Here is an 18,037-nt window from a genome sequence, read left to right on the forward strand (position 1 = left end):
ACAAGCCCACCGACTCTTCCAGGGGACTTTGCGCTGCTGGCTATAAAAGGAAGAGGAACAGATGTCACTATCGCCGAAAAAAATGTGTAAAAAAAGTTAAGTTTGTACACACTAAATTGGGGTCGTGCTTTTTACTGGTTATTCATGGCCAATCAGTACTCACTAGGACATTCCCGCCGAAGGTATACGGGTGCTTACTATCTCGTTCAGTTAGTAAACCTGCTAGTGTTACATCTACTACCTACAGTTAAGTACCTAGTGGATGCTGTGACAAGTACCTGGCTAGTATTGTTAGTAAATGATACCACGTTTTTTTCAAGAGTATGAGTGCTAGCCGGAGATCGCGTGCACGGAAAGGCAAACAGCGGTGTCGGAGGAGTGTCCGACAGAGGAAAGCTCAAACGGCGGTGGAGCGCAACGCAGGAGGGTAGGCTGCTGCCGCACGTGAAATAAGAGCCACCTTGAGATGAGCAGGAATAAAATTTTAATAAACAGCCATGCAGACAAAATGCGTTTGGTTGATTCGAAAGATTTACTCGTGAGAATAACATTGACACCACTTTGAACGCTAACTTCACTCAAATAAGCTATATAATTAAGAAAAAAGATAATGACAGTGCGACCCGCTAGCTCATTTCCCGCACCAGAACCTATGACGTATATATATGAACAGCTGTGCGTGCGATTGGCTGAGGTCGGCAGAAGTAAACGCTAGTTGGGCAGGGTTTATGAGCTTTCAGAACGAGCTATTTTCGCTGAAATTTGATGAGTAGTCATTTTATAGCGGTAAGAATGGCGGGGTAAACAACGGAAGCGACGGCATTACACGTAAACAAAGATGCACCAGTGCGTACTGCTGCTGGTACTGCGCGCACTATGCTGTTCAGCAGTCCGGCGTTTTGGAGTTGTGTCGCACGACACTGGGCGATTGGCGTAAGCGACATTGTCTTACGTGACCCTGTTTGTCGAGCATACCCAATGTTTCACGAAACGATTACTCCCAGCCGTAACAAAAACAAGCCAGGTGCGAATACGGTCAGAAAGAAATCGAGGGTGGACAGCGGACCTACTCAAAATGGTGGCGACATCTAGGAGGACAGGCCGTAAACAAGGCGTTGCGCTGTCCGCTGCAGACTAAAGCTTGCCATTGTTCGTTTGAAGACGTGTCCTGGTTACATCGTGGCAGACGTCACAAAACAATATTTGGCGGGAGAACCAAAATTTGTCCACATATTTTCTTTTTATATTTGTCACTGTTGCTATGGCAGTCATTATCGCCAGGTAAGGTACCAATAAACTGGAAAATAGGAAATGCGATTCCAGTCTACAAATCAGATGATAGATTATGTCCGCTGTATTACCGCCCCATTTCCTTAACAAGCGTGCCTTGCAAGCTCATGGAACACGTCATTTTCACCGAAATCCTGCACTCCTTGGACTCTAATAACTTTTTTCATCCCGCACAGCACAGATTTAGAAAAAAAAAATTGTGTGAAACTCAACTTGCCCTTTTCGTTCATGACCTGCCCACTAACCTAACAATAATATACAGACTGACGCAGTCACGTTTTTGCTCGGGTTCGTGACAACCCGTGAGGGGACACTGGGACTCCTTGCAGGACGGAAGGCTGTCTCGCTGTTTATTCACCACACGCTGGCTTCCTCTACGACACACCGCAAAGGTTGCACACTTCACTTGCAAACGCTTTCGGCCACATGCCCGGTTTTCTGTCTCAAAACGCCGGACCACCTCACTCGTCGGCGTCCGGCTCTGAACTCCTCGCTCCGGCGCCCCCAGCCCGTTGCGTCTTAGAACACCGCCTTAGAACAAAACAAACACAACAAGCCCATGAGCGGCGGCAACCCCGAGCGAGACTGTTTCTAAGAATTTCGGTGGTGCCTCGACCTTCACCCGCGGGCCAAGGCTGGCCGGAAGTCTCTGAGTTATTGCATTCCCCGTCTCCGGGGCCACTCCTACGCCGCCCCCCTGTCGCCATGGCGTCCTGGCAGGCGAGACCTCGACAGACGCCATCTTTCTTGACTTTGCAAAAGCATTCGACAAAATACCCCGCAACCTTCTGATGTTAAAAGTTTCGAAATTAAACTTAGACCCTAAAATTTTAACTTGGATTCGAGAATTTCTGGCTAATCGTTCCCAATTTGTTATTGTTAATGGACATAACTCTCACCCCCTGGCAGTAACATCAGGCGGCCCGCAAGGATCTGTTCTCGGCCCCTTATTATTCCTAATATACATCAACCATTTTACCTTTCCATGTATCCAGCAATATTCGTATGTTTGCAGACGATTGTGTAATATACGGTACCGTTACTAACGCATCAGCTCAAGCAGGGTGGCGACTTGAGCATAAGCTCAAGTTGCGTTGCAAGATGATATTAACCATGCGCTTAACTGCTGCAATCGGTGGCTCATTACACTAAACCCTAATAAATGCAAGTCCCTCTCTTTTCACCGTCGCCGCAGCCCCCTGGCCTATTATTATCAAATCGGTAACGTTACTCTGGGAAATGTCATCACTTATAGGTACCTGGGAGTCACTTTGAGCAACGATCTTTAATTCGCACCCAACTTGAATACGTCGCCTATCTGGAGCCCTCATCAAGCATACTTAACCGACCCACTAGAATCAGTCCAAAGTTGAGCAGCTAGATTCATTCATTCCTCATATTAGTAAAACGTGAGTGCTTCATCTCTTAAACAAGAATCTGGTATTTTAAACCTCCACATTCGTCGCCGAGTTGCCAGCCTCATTTACAGTCCACTCGGTCAACCGCCTTATATCTTTCCTCCTGCCCTCATATCTCACCGCACCATTCATTCTTTTCATGTCGCCCGGCCACGTGCCCGTACCACGACATTTGCCGCCTCCTCTTTTAAAGACGATAGTCTTTCTTGGGCTACTTAAACCCAGAAATTTTGGTCTGTCTGTCTGTCTGTCTGTCTGTCTGTCTGTCTGTCTGTCTGTCTGTCTGTCTGTCTGTCTGTCTGTCTGTCTGTCTGTCTGTCTGTCTGTCTGTCTGTCTGCAACTCGATTCAGCCACCCGGCCAAAGCAAAACAATGCCTGCGCAATAGTCTTATATAGTCACAGCTAAATCTACCCATCTATGCCCGTGTAATGTTCATACTTTACAGACTCAAGGGCTGCCCTTCAATGTCTAGCGCCATTTCCAAGAGACCAGCTTGTGTCTGACATACACGATTTACATCTTCAAGCTCTACAAGCGCACCATCACATTGCAGTTCAGTGGATTCCAGCCCATTGTGGGATAACTGGCAATGTGAAGGCGGACATGGCTGCATCCGTAGCGCATAAGCATCGTGCATCGGCAATAGCTATACCATTCTCCAGGAAAGATGCATCTGTACTTGCATGCAGCGTGGCATGGAACATGCAGCGTGCAGCCTGGGATGACGTATCACGTCATTACGCGCCGCTATCGTTAATCGATCCCAACTGCAAATTTAAAATGCCACCAGGACTTTCCAAGCGGGTAGAAGCAATTCTACATCGCATGCGGTTGAATGTCGCATACACGCGCAACTTCCTCTTTAAGATAAAATAGGCTACGTCGCCACTCTGCCCACACTGTGATGTGGGCAGAGTCGCCACCCTGCAGCACCTGCTCTGTGAATGCGCTCGATTCAGTGCTCAAAGAGTGTCCCTCGCAGTGGCTTTGTGACTGCCGCTTTCCGTGGACATGCAGATAAATAACGTTTTAGGACCATGGGCTAGTCCCAAACGTGCTTTACGGGCTACCAAAGCTCTGATAGAGTACCTGAAACTTACAGGACTAGACCAGTCGCTGTGAATAGCTCGCCGTCTCTGTGCGCATCAAGCTCTTGAACATCGTCGCCATCATCTTCATCACGTCATCAACTGGCGTATCAAGTTAGGCATTTTAGCCCAGCTATAACATCGCCAGACCTCATTAAAGATTGCTCTCTCTCTCTCTTGTCAACATTGTTGAAGAAGAACAAGACATTACGCAAATATGAGACAATTCAATACAGAAGTGATATTTGCAGTGTTCCTTTATAAAAAATCAAACATGCTTGACTTTTGCGAAATGAAATACTTCATCAACTGCAGAAAAAGAATTCACTCCGCCGTCGCCTGCTGGCGCCCGCGCCACTACAGATTCTGGCGCCATTTCAAAGGGACCCTGCAACACTCTTTGAGCAGTGCAAGTAAACCTGCGCAACGTTTAGATTACCCTGCCAGGAATACCTGAGCCAAATATTACACGTGCACGTGAAGCGGTGAGCGCGCAAATCGATGTGAAAGACGCGGAAAAACAAACCGCTCTCTCTTCAGTTGTCCTCATTATGCATGGCCTGAGCGACGTCACATAGGCCATGGCTGCCCGATCGGCTGTCACTGGTCAACTTCGCTGGTAGATTCTCCCATTTCCGTCGTCGTCATCGCTGTGTACGAACCTCTTCTATGCCTGAACCTGTAGGCACAGTTTTGCCGTTTCTTTTGTGTTTTGAGTGCGCGCGGAGTTTGAGTGATGAGCTCAATACTTCCCTTTCAACGGGACCACGACTACAAACGTTTATTGCTTCAAAAACGCCCTACGAGCCCGAGCGCGCACTTGCGAGCAGGCACCCATGCCTGCTTTTTTGTGGCACCAGACCGGAAATAGGCCCCTCCGCGTTGCGGAGAAAAGGAGAAAACTAGTGTCACTAAATAACCGTATTTAGTGACACTAGAGAAAACTACCCGGCATGTGATATATCGAACGCCGCCGAAGAGAACGCCGCGAGCGCCCCCCTCTCCGGGAGAGAGCGCGCAGCTTTCGTCGCGTTGCCCGCGGTCGAGTTGAGAGGGAACGATTATGCGCGATTTCTCATCGCGCGTAGTTTCGTTAATTGTGAACGGATTTTCTTAATTCTTGCGGGAGGAGATTTCTGGGACAATAGACTTTATCCCAAAATACATTACTAGTAGTCAATGGCAAGTGTTGCAGGGTCCCTTTAAGAAATCAACCGGCAGCAGTTACGCAAGGTTCCACTAGATAGGTTCCACGTTCTGCTTGCAACGCACGTGGAGTAGGGAAACGAAGTAGGGCGCCTCGATTAACGCGCGTCTTCGCCGTACGGCAGCGTTCGCATCGAGACACCCGGTTTGTAGCAGTGGAACGCGAGAAATTTAAAATGATTTAAGCAAACCTTCGGCGTCTTTACCTTGGGAGGAGCGCGACGCAAGAGGAACAACATGAGAGGTGAGCGGGAAAGCGAAGGGAGGCATTTACTTCGCAAAAGCCAATAAAGACTACCGTCTTTTGACGGCATTTGCAACGAAAGGAGCAGATACGCGGCCAATTTTTTTTTCGCACAGCCTCCGACTGGAATGGCCTTTCCGCTGATCTTGCCACCACAATGTGCCACTCAACATTTACACAAAATGTCACTCGGTTATTTTCAATTTCAATACTCAGGCGTGATCCTTTTACTGCAAAGCAGTATATGTCACCCCTCCGTCCCCCCCCCCCCCCCCCCCCAGTTTTCATTCCGTGTGCTTCAAGGCTCCTCCTCACCACCGCTGACACCTCTTTCACAGCTATTTTCCCATTCGCCTCCACCACTGCCCTTTTGGCAAGTTGCGCAGTAGGCAGCTAACGGTGGTAGTGCGGTTATCAGATGATGGCGAAAAATAAACAGAAGCACGGATGGGCGGAAAAAAATTCACGGACGATTACTACACTCCCAAATATGAAATTTCTGCCCAGCGCCCCCCCCCCCCCCCCCGAAAAAAAAAAAACCTGGGTACGTGCCTGCTACTGGTGTCAGTGAGCCTTGAGAGCAGTATGTCCTGATTTTCACCCAACGGAACAAACCGCTTCCGCTCACTGACTAGCCGTGAATCACTACTGTATGGGGGTGAGATCAGGTGCAAAAAATAGAGACCTCTCTCCGTATTCTGTAGCTGCCTGTGGCAGTCAAGGAGGCATGTAGTAGTAGTAGTAGTAGTAGTAGTAGTAGTAGTAGTAGAATAACTGATCAGAAGGGATGACGTTAGGTTTAGTTGGGAAAGGGAAGGTTGGGAGTCTGTGTAGCTGGCAACAAGCACACATTAGAGAGTTTCAGCATAGCGGCTAGAGTAAGCTACGCTAGGGTCGGCGGGTAGCAAGACCCGACTGCGCATGCGCCAGCGGGCACGGCCAGGAGGGTAACCGCTCACCATAACAAAAACATGGGCTCGACGAGCGGGCCATGCATCCCCACAGAACAAATTTGCACCTGCCCAGTCGGGTCCCAGTACACGCCGACCGTATTCGGCAGTGCCGTACGTAAGAACTACTACGCGAAGCATCTGTTGACCGTGGCGACCAGTCGTTCTGCGTTGGCTATGTTTATTGCGAGTTAGCGTCGAGAGCTCTAATCGTGGGCGTCCAGGCAGCAGGAGGCTCAGCCAGCGTTGCGGCGCCCTCCCTTCTTCTTGGCCGTGGTGCGCGTTCGCCCAGCAGCCGGACGGGGGAAGATGGCGGCGGGAAGCGTATCCTGCTCCGTGTTGTCCGTCAGGCCTAGCGTCGGCGGCGGCTGCTCGTCCTCTTCCGCCGGGCTCGTGGCTGGCAGGGCAGCATCGGTAGAGGCCTGTCTCTCTCGTCTCGGCGCTGCAATGGCCTCCACCCGGTCGCGGACCTACGCGGCGAGCAGTTGCAGTAGTTAGCCGCGCATGTCTTAAAGGGGTCCTGAAATACCTTCCGCCGATGCATGCATGTACATGTAACCAAATAAAGCAATGTATTAGCAATCTCCTCCCGCAAGAATTTTGTTAAATCGATGAGTATTAGCTGAGAAATGGTAAATCAAAAACCGCGCATTATCGTCGCGCCGCGTTTCCTCCTCCTTTCTACTCATTCTTCGCTGTTGACGGCGCGCAAGCACTCGCTCCCATGATGCTGCGCTCCTCAGCGGTGACGTACTTCCGCTATTGTGCTCCTCCGACTGCCGTCTGCTACGAGCAAGCTTCGTTGGCACCATGAGTCCCGCACTCCGCTCAATGTTAGAAAAGCGAAAGAAAAACCTGGCCGCATGTGTGCGGCGGCCTGGCCTTGCCCTTTCGTGGTGTAGGTTGGTGCAGTTGCTATAGACGGCCAGTGACTTATTATCGGCGGCGAACTCGCAGCCATACGGGGAAGATCATGCGCTCGTTCCCTTTGATGCACCGACACTGTTTATCAAAAAAGTGCCGTATCAGATGTGGCTCCGCTGGTGCCGGGTCTTATTTTGCGGCGGTCGTAATTCCTGCCGGCGGCATGTGAAAAAGAGATTTTAAACCGATATAGAACCCGTGCACAAAACCCTTCAATCATGTGACCAGTTTAAGGTCCCAGTTCAGCTTGGGGCGACGCGTGGTGGAGAGCGGCAACGTTGGCAAAACATGCTCCACCGCGGCTCTGAGCTTTCTAGCGCTGGAGCGAGCGCCACTTCTTTGAGAATCTGAAACATCGGTTGCCTTGGCAACAAGGCACAAACCACTGTAGAACTCAGTTACGGTTGCGTGTTCCCGGTTCAGCTCGGGGCCCCACCTCGCGACATGTGGGCACTGCAGGCGTACCACCCACTCCCATTGGGAAGTGCGAGATGCGTTTGACATTACAGGAGGCGATGGTATGTGTGTGTGTGTTGTGGACGCCTTTGTTTCGCGATGCAATGCGACGTTGTGCTTCTGCGGGTGGATAGTGCTTCCCATGGTCTGGATTATCTTTCTCGAGCGACGTACGACTCAACTTCGCATGGGGTATGTGCAGTGTGCGTGGCTAAAAGCCATCTCGGCTTGTGCGCCGGAGTTAAGTGACTTGCTGTTCGTCCCCGCAAACCGCGCGCGAGGTGAGTGCCGGATTTACGACGGGCAGGAGGAGGCAACCCATCGTCTTTCAATCGCGGTTCAGACTTGCAACGCATGTTGTGACGTTGTGTTTGTTCGAAACCCATCTCTGGATTGTTTTGAAGTAGAATAAAATGTATGCGTCAAACCCGGGCATTCGGCTCAGGGCGTTCTCTGCGATAGCAAGAACGAAGTGCCGCGGTGCTTCAACGCTTTATTTATAGAACGTACTCAGGTAAGAGAATATCCATGTCGTGTTATGGCCGTGTTGCATTTAATACAAACGGTTAAACGTTTGTTTACACTTGTTTCGTTTGTCGTAAAATGTCCAAGCACTCCGGCACTCCGCCGGCAGATCAGCCGGCGAGCCGACGCTGAGCAGACGACTCATCTCTTTGCCGGAAGTGCGTGAAAAAGCCGCCCAATAGCAGGATGTCTAGCTCATGACGAACATCTGGGAATCGATGATGTAGACATGTGAAGATGGCGGCGTTTAAAAACACGAAGGAAAGGGTGAGAAAAAAGCGACAAACTTTGCAACAAAAGTGTGAGCTTTCCGCTGCGCGTAAAAGAGTAATACTTGGCACAGATGAAGTTGACGACCCACTCTAACGATTGCGCTAGTTCATTTAGTGTGCTCAAAACGCCTTTCAAGGCCCCTTTAAAGGGGCCGTGTAGGCAAAATACAACCTTGTTTAATACGAAAGAACTGGCCCATTGGAACTATAGCGCAGCCCCATTCCAGCCACGGAAGACATTTCTAACAAAAAAACAACTCAAGAAATATTGATCAACTTTCAAATTTCCCGCTGTATATAGTGACGTAACATGGGGAGGGGTGACGTATAATGGGCCAGCAATAAAAACATAGTTGTTATCGGTGCATTAACTGCATGTTAGCATTCAAGTGATATGACGAAACGGAACTACAGCCTGAATAAGGCAGACCCGGAGCTCTTTCAGAGCAACGTTTTTGCTCCTTTTAGAGCGAGCCCGTTCCAACGGCGCTGGCAGGGAGCAACCGAATCCTGTTCCAATGGCAAATCGACAGCGCACCAAGGTTGCAGCTAAAAGCGCCAACTCGCGGGCCGCGTTTTTCTACCTCGTGAATAGGCTCGAATGGCCAACCCAACGAATCGATAGCCACCACGTCGGCAAGTTGACAGCGTTTAAATAGGCGTCAGTTAACTGCAATGCTCCAACGCTTTTCAAGCATTATGGAACTGAAGGAAAGTTTGCCCTGCTCATCCTTCGAGCAGCAGATTTAAAAGTGGCGCGTTCATCCCCAAGGCGGAGGCGATATTCGGCAAAACTATCCTAGTGGAGGTCAGTTTAGAATGTAGAGGAGAATGCACATGTGCGGAGAGCGCCGCGTTTCCGCGTGAGTTTGTTCCATCCCCAAAACCGGTCCCGCACCCTTTAAGCGGCTTTCGGACCCCTGTCGGACCGCTTGGCGGGAGAGGGAAAATGCCTGCGGAAATGCGTCGTTCTCCGCGCACGTGATACATTTCAAAATCAAGCTCCCATGAAAATCAAACGATTGGACTCCTTAAACGAATTTCCGGTCGAAATCATGGACTCAAAGAACAGGACAGGCTACGGCTCGTACAGACGTTTGTCATCAGCCGGATTACTTATTCCCTCCCCTACCTCCGAGTCACCAATTCGGATCTGGCGAAAGTTAATAATCCAATTAGGAAGACATACAGGGCAGCACTGCAAATTCGATCCCCAGAATGCACCCACTGCCAGACTTGATAGGCCTCCACAATACGGCTCAGGAGCTGATTGAAGCCCACCACATCAACCAACTCCGCCGACTTTCCACTAACTCCACTGGTGAGCACATTCTAAAACGTTTGGGTATCCGCGCACCAGAGATCTCCGACCCGAAGGTCCCCATCCCAAGAACCACCCATGCCTGTCTCCGCGTTCGTCCCCTCCCACGGAACATGCACCCCGAGTACCACAGGGCTCTCAGGGAGGAGCGAGCGCGAGAACCGGCGAAGAATTTGCCCATCCGACCAGACATGTATGTCGACGTGGCAGAATACCGCCATCACGATGTCTATATATGCCCTCGCACTGCAGCCATCAACAGCCCGGATATATAGCCCCCTGCTACCTCTCCACCTCCCCAGCGGCGGCGGAGGAGGCTGCAATAGCACTTGCGTTAACGACCCGGCCTACTCCAACAATCAAAATCCCAGATTCGAAAACGGCCATTCAAAATTTCGCCCGTGGGTCAATTTCCCTCGTGGCATCCAAAATCCTCTTCAAAAATCCCCCGACCTCTCCTGTCGAACTCGTTTCGACCCCGGCGCACACTGGTCTGAGAGGGAACGAGGCGGCCCACAGTGTAGCACGAGGGCTTACTATCCGTGCCGGGGCTAGCCTCACCCCCTACCATGGTGCCCGATCCGCGAGGGACCGACTGATCACATATCACGACATCGTCGTGCATTACCTCCTCGCCCGCCGCCATTATCCCCACGCTCATCCAGGGCTCACCAACTATCAGGAACGCCTCTGGCGACTTTTGCAAACGAATACCCTCTCTTGTCGGGCATTACTCTATCGCATCTACCCCGCTCAATATCCCTCACCGAATTGCCTCCTCTGTGGCGCTCCCACCACACTTGTTCACTCCATGTGGGCATGGCCCCAAGATCCCTTCCAGTATGTAAATAGTGATGAGCAGTGGGAGCGTGCGCTGGGCAGCTCGGACCTGGACGTGCAAACACTCCTGGTCACAAGAGCTGCCACCGTCGCCGCCAGGCTTCAACCGGCGGCCACCACGCATCGCTACACCACAGGACCCAATAAAAGTTTTTCTCTTTCTCTCTCTGCATGCCTCCTAAAAGAGTACGGACACGAAATTTGAAAGCTGAGGTAACTATGTTAAAAGCTTCGGTTTTATGTGGAGGTCCCACCCACGAATTTTAAACCGTAAGCGTTCAGTAAAACATGTTATTTTAATCTTAGCGCGCTCGAGAAAGCTCAGAACGGATATTCTTTCGACATCGGCATCAGCATGACGCCACGTAGCCTCACCCCAAACTGCCGACGTCACGGCTCCCGTGACGCAACCAAGGTGGCTTGCTGCTGTTGGTGCGCGCAGCGCCTCCTTGTGCATCACGTCACAGTTTTTGGGACTGACGTCATGCTGTGCGGGCGCGTGCGACCACGGCCAACCTGGTGCGCGATCGCGTGCGTCCCGACCGGCCGTGGTGCGACCAGAACCATGACGTCAGGAGCGCCCTCCTGTCATGACGGCCACCTCGGTGTCCGTGCCACCGAAACCGAAACTGACACGAATAAACGAAGCTGCCAGTCATGCGCTACGATCCACCATTTAATTTGCCTATCTATGATTAGTGGGCTGGTAGGCACCCATAGTGGGGAAAAAAATTAGCAGTGGCTTAGCTCGGCTATGCCAGGATATACGAAGCCTGAGCTAAAGTTCAGCTGATCTTTCCTGGTTGTCTATATTAGCGCCGTTCAGCCTCCTGGCGGCGCCACTTTGATAGACGTTCCTGCCTTTGCTCCGGTGTCTCCGCAGCACGTTTAGCCTCCTTCTGCTCGTTCTTCCACGCTCAACAGCTCTACGTCGGGATCCGATGAGTCAAGCTTCTCCGCTCTCCTTCTCCACGGCTATACCACACTGGCAAACGCCCCGCTATATGTATACCCCCACTGATACCTCTGCGCATGCGCACAAAATGAGAGGCGCTATCAAGGGGCTCCGGCGCAGCGTCATACTTGGCTACTGCGCTACGGATGCGCACAGCTGGGCACGCGCCGGCGCCAGCACGTTTGCCGCGGCTATGACGTCACTCCTCAGGAATGCGCAGACCGGCGAGGCGCGCGCGGCGGCGGCGGCTCCGGCGCGCCGGCTGTGCGCCGTGTGACGTCACTGCTCCTCGCGCATGCGCAGCACGGCTCTCCAGCCACGCGAAACTGCTCAACCTCGGCCAGTGTAGCTCACGCTGCAAAAACGTAACACAAATTTCGGGTTCTCGGCTCCCGGATATGTGCGGCCCACAGCGGTCTAGCGTACCTGGAAGAAAGAGGCGACCGCCAGCGCGACGAGCACCACGGCCGCGACGGAGAACACGACCGCTGGGTTGGGCCCCGGTCTCTTGCCGTGGGCCCTGCTGGGAGGCCAGGGCGGCACGGTGGGCTGCCTTGAGGCGGCTGCCTTGACGCGGGCGCCACTGCCATGTGGCGGCTGCAGCCCTCGGGGCGCGGCCGCCGGCGCCGCCCAGTGTGCCCGCGGGGGCGGGCAGCCGTGCGTCAGTGCCGCCGTGCGAGGGGCATTCGCAGGTTCCACTCCGTCGCCCGGGAGGCTGGCCTTCACCATGGCGAGAGGCGGCCCGTGATAATGATGATGACAATGCGCATGCAGCTCTAACCATGAGCGCGAGCACTACGTTGACCAGCCCGCTAAACCAAGAAAAGGCCTTGAAGGAAACGAGAGCCGACTCCCTAGCGAGGCAAATCAACAGCCGCAGGGAAACTGACCCCTCCTACACCCTCCCTCCCTTCATGTCGCTTAATTAATGAAAGGCTTTTCACACAAAGTCAAACGAGAAAGACCATGCCCGAACCGCATCACATGTTAGATGCCGAAGAAGTAAGAAACATAAGAAAACTACAAACCAACGTTTTCCCACACAAATCCAGACTGTCCCTCATGTTTCCAGAGAGATATAACGAAGAATGCCACAAATGAAAATTAAGAGCAGACTTATTTCACACAGTCTGGAACTGCCCTATAATTTGGCTGCAGAACAACTGCCAAACCTCTAGAGAGTCCTGGGATTTAGCACTATCCAGCTCGGACCTTTCGACACAGCGTGAGCTGCTAGAGAGAGGCCAGTTGAGTCCTGGAAATAGGACTTCACCATAACTCTTTTTACGTTCCTTTCTCTTTATTTCAAATAAAGTTTACTCTCTCTCTCTCTCTCTCAAGGTAGTCATCCATGCTGTAAACGTTTTTTCCACCGAACGTTTCATTCACTAAGCCTGCGATGGGCATACCGGGTAGGTAGAGAGGAGGTTGAAGTTTGGAGTTCTTCAGTACTGAGCACCGTAAAGCGAGTCTAATTGAGTTGCTTTGAAGAGGCTATCCGTTTCATATTGTAGATCATGCACTATACCACTCGCGTTAAGCCTACTTTTAATACCGAATTCTTCCAGAGCGCCCAAAGCCAGGGGAAAAGAAAGTTCTGCATTTTGTGAATTTTGGGCACTGCCAAACGAGACGGTGGAGATCTGCAGGGGTGAGTGTTCTACAGTGCGGACACTCAGGAATCACGTGACGGTGTTACGATTCGTGGGGTGTATCTGGTGAATAGGACGTACTGGTGATGGCGCCGAGGTTGCAACTTCATTAATTAAGATGCCTCTAGGCCACGCAAGAGGGAGTGTATGGGGCGTCGCAGAGCGGTCGCCTTGGAGAGCGGGGGCGGGAGGAGGGGCTCCAGGAGTCGAAGAAGAGAGATAGAAACTTTATTTGTGAGTCTGGCATTAGGGCGGGTGGCGGAAGCCCATAGGATCGCCGCGCCGTCCAGTGCCGGCGACGTTACCAACAGTTAGAGGGAAACTGAAGCCAGAAGGCTGTGTCTCGTGCTCCGGCGCCGCAGAAGTGACGTCAAGCTAACCTAATGACACGTAGTTACTTTTAAAGCGACGCTTTTTACCTCTACCCCTCAAGGGTTCTGTCGCGGCCGTTGGTGTCAACAGAAAACTCCCGCGAACAAATAAAAGTTACTGGCACCACCAGGAATCGAACCTGGAACGAATGCAGAAACGGAGCGAGAGCCCGTTGTCTTACCGATAGACCTACAAGCCCATGCAGAGTCAGGGGAGACAGACGGTGCACTCACCGAGCACATCTGCGGGTTTACCCCCTCCGTTCTCGCTGAATGCTACGTGATATGGCGAAGCATTCACGCCTTTCTGATGGCCGCCAGCGGCGTAGCGCTGTGCCGTCGGTGAAGGCCACACCACCTCGCCGCCACGGTGGTCACGTGGTACACCCGTTCTGTGAGCGCTCTCGAGCGAACGCTCTCTCCCGCTTTTCTGAGAAGCTCTCAGGCGAAATGCATTCTTGCCGAGACGACGCGCGCTCGCGGAAGCGGCGGCGGGGAAGCGGGAACTGGTTGGCGCGCACGTCACCAGCGCGTCGTCCTAGTCTCTATCGCTCATTGGCCTTTGCGCTCTGCGGCATGGCAGAAATGGGTCTCGGATTCATTTACTCTCCGGCAAGGAAAGCGCGCCGTTCTCAGCGAAAACAGGTTTTCAGCGGCTGCCGACGTCGGTAAACGGCGCAGTGCACGGCACGGCGCAGCTAGTGTGCACGTACCTTCACGCGACCTCTCGCGCCGCTGTGCGCTCTGCCCACGGCACATGTAGCGGCCGTGCGCGCGCGTTGCGCATGTGCTGTGAGTTAGTAAAATTAAAGGAAGTTCACACCAACGCATGGCATCTCATGTCTCCGTCTCTGCCGCCGACCTCGTCGCCGGCGGCGGCAGAGACGGAGCAGAAGTGAGATTGTCTAACACCGGGGTTGTGCTTCCTTTAATCTTATAAAAACAGTTTCCACTCATATGCTTCACCAATACAACTCAAACACCATTCATGGACCATGCATTGATTAAACCTTAGCCAAAGAATGTCTCTTTGAAGTAATAAAGGGTGTAGTTAAGTGCATTCCACTTGTACCTGGTTTCACTCTTTGGGTCTATTCGTTTCTCCTGCGCCACGTGAACCATGCAGTTCAGGCGGTGCAGCACTTCGCCGTTCGATTCACCGGTGGTGCCGACGAGTGCAGGACGAGTTCATGGCTTTCCCTGCACTCCTTACCAAGGAGGTGCAGAAGCAGACGAAAAAAGTGCAGGTCTGGTTCCGCCGATTTTTCAGGATGACGGAACCCGCTTTGCACCGCTGTGAACTTGTTCAAGAGGTGCAGGCTGGATCGAACGGACCCTTTGTAGAGCCACGTGTGTGAATTCAAGTGATGTCGCATGGGTAATCGTTGTGCGTGTCGTTTACAGCTTCGCTTTCCAACCACATTCACAGGGCGTATTTGCGCGCATTTTTTTTGTTACGTCACTACATACGTCATATTTACGTCATTTGATGTTTTGTTTTTGCGCAGACGAGGACGGCCGGCACGGTGTTGACGGCTTGCATACCCAATGTCAGTGCCTTGTGGGGTTCCGGCCGTGGCTCCAACTGGAAGCCTGGCACATCGTTACGTCCTTATCGCAAGCTTGCACAGCGGCTGCCTCGCGGCGCTTTTTACTGCAAATCAGTATATGTCTAACCTCCCCAGTTTTCATTCTGGTGTCATCGATTTACTCGGCGCTGCTCCGAGCCTCCTCCTCACCATCGCTTACACCTCTTTACAACTATTTTCCCTTTCGCCTCCACCGATGACCCTTTGCCAAGTTGCGCAGTCGGTAGCTAACGGCGGTAGTGCGGTTACCAGATGATTGCGAAAAATAAACAGAAGCACGGTTAGCGTAAAGAAAATGCACTGACGATTACTACACTCTCTCATACGAAATTTGCCGCAGCGCGAGCTGCAGTCTTCTCGGTCACGGCGCATTTCTGCTGCGTCCAGGAAGTGTTCGCATGATCAGCGATTCACCCTACGAAAATGCCATATCTGGCCATATATGGCCACGTCAGGAATTGGGCATATGTGGCCATATATATGGGTGTGTCATATAGGGCCATATATGCCAATTCCTGACATGGCCATCTATGGATGAGGCCATATATGGATTTGGGCCAAATATGGGCTTATATGCCCATGTCAGGAATTGGCATATATGGCCCTATATGACACACCCATATATGGCCACACATGTCCAATTCCTGACGTGGCCATATATGGCCAGATATGGCATTTTCGTAAGATATTAACGCACGGCGGCGTGCGTTACTCTGCTGCTACCTCGCAGTGCGCCGCCGCCGGTGAGCATGTTGCAAATCGTCTTTGAACCTCCCACGCAGATGTCACGTGGTTCGGATTAGCCCCGCACAAGGGAGCAGCGAGCATTTGTTGCATATCGTGTTTGAACCTCTCGCGCAAATTTCACGTGGTTTGGATTAGTGGAGAATGGAACAGCGTCTGGGGAAAGTGTCAGGGGGAGGGCGCTCCTTGGTGGCGACGCATGAGACATGTTTGATGGAAAGGCAGTGAGAGAGATGACGCCGTAGCCGCACGTGTCGTACTCCACCTCACCCTTCGCTAGACGCTCCTCACCGTTTTCTTTCTTTCGTCGCAGCTGCGTTCGCTCACTCGGTTACGCGGAGTGGGCCCAACTTGAAGCAATGAATAGAGCTGCAATGCGGACGATCACCTGCCTCCCTCAAATAACACCTATACCAGCTCTTCAGGCCGAAGCTCAACTTAAAGGAGCACTGACACGAAAATTTTATGTTACACTTTTATTGCTTTTATCGATGCTTAATGGTCTGGCGAACCTGAAACAGCACTTCAAATACTTCAGCGCGCGATAGTTAATTACATTGAACGACCTGAAAATCGTTTGTTTCAAATTCCCGCGCTTTCATCCCGAACGGCGCATATGACAGCCTCCCGGTTTGACCTCACCGCTTTGTGCGGACGTCACCGGCGCCCTCTTGAGAGGGTGTTGCGCCCGCTCGCCGCTCGTGGGGCCGCGCGCGTGAAGTGACGTCACGAGTTTTTGACGAGCGCTGTCGCGTCACTTCTTTTTCCTCTCCTGGAGTGATGTCACGCTGATGTCCATTTGCTGAGTGCCGCTCCGCGCCCTGCTCCGTCGGCGCGATAAATGCGATCCAATTGAACTACGTTCTTCGCGTCGCAGGCCGCTCATATTTCAGCCAGGGTATTCTGTTGAGTGAAGGAAGTGAACTGTGCAATAATATTAACGCCGAAAATTGGTGTCAGTGCTCCTTTAACACCCTGGATGAGCTTGTACATCAACGCCGCTCCGCACGCCAGAACAAACTAAATTTTGTTCCGGAGGCAGCGGCGTTGGCGATCTACATGGGCCGTTCTCTACCCGCCTTACCAGCCCACCCTGTAGCTAGGCCGCCCTGGCTGTACCATCAAGTGACCGACAACCGGCCTCTCATTCGACTCCACAGTCTCTCGATGGGAAACGCAGTCGAGCAATCCGCGGGTGTGCCATTACTAGCGACTGCGAACCTGCCCCAGGTTGTAGAGACATTTGCGGACGCTGGGGCGCAAGACGGCGTTTTAACTACAGCGATCGTATGCCCCTCTCATCCAGAAGCAAACCAAAACTGTGCTTATGAAACACTCTGCACCTGGCCTTCTATGCTGGCGGAGCTTACAGCCATCCGGGACGGACTGCAAGCTCTCCTACCGGCACTTCTTGAAGCTCCTGGAAGTTTTACGGCACAAATTTACACGGACTCAACGGCGGCCATAAGGGATTTGCGACGTGTAGCCTCCAACTCGTCTGTCTCAAGAGACATTCATGAACTGCTGGACACGTGGTCCTGCCCTCTCCGACTGTCGTGGATACGGCGTAATACTATCACCGCTCATATTGCGGCGGATAGTTTCTGTCACGTTACGTCGATTCCACGGCCCCTGCCCTTGCTGACAACTGACCCACATGACCAATTTGTCCAACTAAAGGAAGATCTGCGTCGCGCCACACGTGCTCCCATCCCACCGTGTGGAACAGACCTTCCCAGTGGGCTCGCTCGCTGGGAGGAGGTCCTGCTGGGTAGACGAGTTGGGGTGGCCCTCTCTCCTGCGGTAACCCGGGCGTGGCCACCGCGATACCATGCCCCGTTTTCCACGACCTGCCCCTTCTGTACGGCTCCTGCCGAAGACGCCGACATCAACCATCTGCTATGGACGTGCCCTTCACTGAATGCAGCGAGATCCCGACACCTTCGCGGCACAGGCCTGCATCCGGGGAGACCCCCCGATCTTCAGCGATGGCTGTGGGGGCCCCACCACCGCTGTCTTCTGGACTTCCTCCGGGAAATGGGTGCCAACTTGTACCTGTAGGAACTTATGCCAAAGGGCATACTGTCGCAATTAAAAAAAAGTTACGCGGACATAGACAGACGCTGCTCCCGCGAAGCCCAGGTAACGGCTGCCAAATGGCTGCCCCATAAAACGACCGAAACCCTTCGT

At 52.4% G+C, this 18,037-nt stretch overlaps 1 long non-coding RNA gene across 1 annotated transcript; it reads right to left on the bottom strand.

Moving 5' to 3' along the window:
- Window positions 1-6,376: 6,376 nt before the first annotated feature.
- LOC144144437 (uncharacterized) lies at window positions 6,377-13,878 on the bottom strand. The gene is made up of 2 exons (XR_013317256.1): window positions 13,749-13,878; window positions 6,377-6,668 (listed from the first exon to the last, which is right to left on the bottom strand). It is a non-coding gene; the product is annotated as an uncharacterized LOC144144437 (long non-coding RNA).
- Window positions 13,879-18,037: the final 4,159 nt, after the last annotated feature.

This window comes from Haemaphysalis longicornis, unplaced genomic scaffold (genome assembly GCF_048455015.1).
Source record: "Haemaphysalis longicornis isolate Haplotype H1 unplaced genomic scaffold, Haemaphysalis longicornis Haplotype H1 scaffold_7, whole genome shotgun sequence".
Lineage (NCBI taxonomy): Eukaryota > Metazoa > Arthropoda > Arachnida > Ixodida > Ixodidae > Haemaphysalis > Haemaphysalis longicornis.